Here is a 4072-nt window from a genome sequence, read left to right on the forward strand (position 1 = left end):
AGGCTAGAGCCGCCGCCAAGAAGAAAAGAACTGCTTCTGATATGTTCAAGCCGGATGATGTTTCTGAGTCGGAGGTAGCCCTTAACTCTCTTGGCCTGTTTTTTAACAACCTTATTGACACTGACTATTGCCAGGACGACACGGGAGCCAGCCAGGTAGTACAAGAAGAGGTAACTATTTCCTTCGACTCAAAACCTTTGCCAAGACAGAAACCTCGACTGGTAACCCGGAAAGTAAGGTTTTCACACCCTTTGGCTTATTTGGGTCCTCATTTTCTTTTGAAAAAGCAGCAACATGAGAGCTGCCGTCAGGCCCGGACCAGTGAAGACAATGAACTGCTCTCCGACTTACCGAAGACTCCTCGGAAACGCCAGAATGAGGTTTCTTTTCACCTTTATCTTTCACTTTTGTCAATGAATCTACTTCCTTGCTCTCTTAACTATGATTTTACTATTGCGGGAGGTTTCTCGTTCGTCCGGCGATTCTTCAAAAATTCAATTTCCGGCTTTCAAGACTGCCCCCGGTAAAGAAAATTATATTTCCTCTGCATCTTTAGGTCTGTATCATTATACTGACTCATGAAATTCTTATTGGCGGCAAGCAAAGCCCAAGAAAATGAGGGTGGCTAAGCCGGAGGAAGACCCGAAATACCCTGCTCCTGAACCGGCAATACCAACTGCTCCTGAACAATCTGAAGCACCAGAAGACCCTGTTGTCGACATTCAATCAGACCTTCCTGAGCCGTCAACTGATGAGACCATTCTCAATCCATCCACCGTTGGGCCGTCCAGCTCAGCTAACCCATCGACGCCTTCTGACAATGACGTCCTAATCATTGGTAGTAGATTCGTTGAGCCGGGAAATCCAACTGTACTGGCTAGGCACTCTGCCAAGCAAGAAGCTTTGGAAAGCCAGAACGTGCGGTTTGACGTCTCTCACTATGCTCACCTGAATGTTAGTGATGTGCTGTCTGGATACCTCAGTCATGTGCATTCCAGCCGTGACTCTGAAATTGAGATGGTCAAACAACTGCAACTGAAATACGAGGTATGTTCTCCGGCTTTCATTAGTTTACATATACTCTATCAGGCCCCAAGTCTCCGGATTATGATGAACCTGAATGATCTGTAGACTTTTATATAGGTTGATGCTCTGTCTTAGATTTTCCCTAAGTCCAGTGGATTAGCATAAATTTCACCTGTAGTCCCCAAGTCTTGAGCAGAGCAAAGTGATGACTTAAGACTTGCTTCAATATAAATTTTACCACTTTGAAGAAATTCATGTTGTTCATCTTAATCACTAGTCAAGACTGAGTATTCCTCATATGTAGCCCCCAAGTGTCGGGTTGTCATGCTTGCAGCAACCTGGGACTTGTAATTGCCTGATGCCCATAAAAGCTTCAACCAGTGTAACTCCCAAGGGTCGGGTCATTATGCAATAATGAGCAGGGACTTTGTAAATATGATCATGTAAACTTTAACAGCAACGAGTAGCCTCCAAGGGCCGGCTTAATTTATCATGGATGAGTCGATACTTGACTTCATAACTGTCTTGAATTAGTCCGAACAAATAGTGTGATCCGGCTCAAGATGAGAAAACTTTCTTAATGTCATGCATTAGCCCCCAAGTGCCAAGCGTTGTTACTTGTAAAACACTTGGGACTTTAATCATAGAAGAGCCATTTTGCATTTAAAAAATTGCTTTGGCAGACATTAGCCCCCAAGTGACGAGTGGTATTGCGTTGCAAAGCACTTGGGAATTTAATCATTATTTCCTTTATTGAAATAAATTTTTAACACACATGTGCATGTCTGTAGACCGCCATAACTGAATTGGGTTCTCAATTGACTGATGCAAAGACCCGGCTGGCGGATCAAGAGACGGAGATAAAGAATGCTGACTCCAAACTCCAGTTGAGCCTCTCTGAAGCTGAAAAACTGAAGACCAGTTTTGATGCGGATAAAAATTCCTGGGCCGATGAGAAAACCTTGCTGATACAGCGTGCTGAGACAGCAGAGGCGGCTCTCAAGGAGGTTACCATGGAGCTCACCGGCTTAAAAAACCGTGTGTCTCAGATGGTCTCCGCAATCTTTGGTGAGTCATTTGTATTATCTACTTAAACTCTATTTTTACCAGAAATGTAAGCCGCCTGCTTAACCCTTTAAAATACTCATAGGTCCACGAAGCAGCAATTTGAGCCAAAACAGCGTGACAAAACTCAAGGCGGTTTACACCCTGGTGGAGCAACTGTACACTGGGGATCAACGGGCGCTTGCTATTATCTCCCTAGCCAACCACGGACCAAACCTCTTGAGTGATGTTTTGAAGAAGTTATCTATCTTACCTGCCAGATTCCAAGAGGTCAAGCGGTCTTGTGCAAGAGCCGGAGCCCTAACTGCTTTAAGCCGCTCCAAAGCCTGGGTGCCGAAACTAGACCCGGCTGACGTAGCCAAGGGGTATCCCCCTTGAAGGAAGATGGGACTCCATTTGATCAAGATGACTTTGTCGCTTGTGTGAGGGGAGTTCGTCCTCAGGCTACCATTCTTGGCGACGAGACCAACATTGATAAGTATCAGCCGGGTTTTGATGTTGATAATAAAAAGATGGGACATTTACATCTATGCCCCTAATTTGCGCCCACTCTCAGATTTACCCCTAATTTCAAAGCCTCCTCAAATTTTCCCCTCCGCCGTTAGGTGCACTTATAGAAATACCCTTCATATAAAGTAACAGAACTCATCCCGCCGGTTCACCAACACACCTTTGCTCCAGAAACTGACTCGGCTGGTCTAATTGATGATGAAGTTGAGTTCGTTGCTCTTCAAGGGTTCAACTGGTCTAAGCCCAGCTTCCAACCAGTGGAGGGAGATGAACCGGCGAGGGAGGAGTCATAACCATCCAAATAATCTGGCCAAGACTTATTGAACCGGCCATAGCTTAACATCTGTTTAAGAGGAAAACAGTTTTAACCTTTTTGGGCTCCCAACGCCTTGTAATAGGCTAGCTTTAAAACTTGCAAGTTCTGCCTATGCCATCATGCATATCATACTTCATCCGACATTTTATCCGTCATGTCAATATATGCTTTATATCTTTTATCATATTGATGTCTACTAATAACCTTCTTCTTGTAGATGTTGTTGGGCCTCCAAGTGCAGAGGTTTGTAGGACAGTAGCAAATTTCCCTCAAGTGGATGACCTAAGGTTTATCAATCCGTAGGAGGCGTAGGATGAAGATGGTCTCTCTCAAGCAACCCTGCAACCAAATAACAAAGAGTCTCTTGTGTCCCCAACACACCCAATACAATGGTAAATTGTATAGGTGCACTAGTTCGGCGAAGAGATGGTGATACAAGTGGTATATGGATGGTAGATAAAGGTTTTTATAATCTGAAAATATAAAAACAGCAAGGTAACTAATGATAAAAGTGAGCACAAACGGTATTGCAATGCTAGGAAACAAGGCCTAGGGTTCATACTTTCACTAGTGCAAGTTCTCTCAACAATAATAACATAATTGGATCACATAACTATCCATCAACATGCAACAAAGAGTCACTCCAAAGTCACTAATAGCGGAGAACAAACGAGGAGATTATGGTAGGGTATGAAACCACCTCAAAGTTATTCTTTCCAATAAATCTGTTGGGCTATTCCTATAAGTGTCACAAACAGCCCTAGAGTTCGTACTAGAATAACACCTTAAGACACAAATCAACCAAAACCCTAATGTCACCTAGATAGCCCAATGTCACCTCAAGTATTCGTGGGTATGATTATACGATATGCATCACACAATCTCAGATTCATTTATTCAACCAACACGTAGAACCTCAAAGAGTGCCCCAAAGTTTCTACCGGAGAATCACGACGAAAACATGTGCCAACCCCTATGCATAGGTTCATGGGCGGAACCCGCAAGTTGATCACCAAAAGATACATCAAGTGAATCACGTGATATCCCATTGTCACCACAGATACGCACGGCAAGACATACATCAAGTGTTCTCAAATCTTTAAAGACTCAATGCGATAAGATAACTTCAAAGGGGAAACTCAATCCATTACAAGA

This window comes from Triticum dicoccoides, chromosome 2A (assembly GCF_002162155.2).
Source record: "Triticum dicoccoides isolate Atlit2015 ecotype Zavitan chromosome 2A, WEW_v2.0, whole genome shotgun sequence".
Taxonomy (NCBI): Eukaryota; Viridiplantae; Streptophyta; class Magnoliopsida; order Poales; family Poaceae; genus Triticum; species Triticum dicoccoides.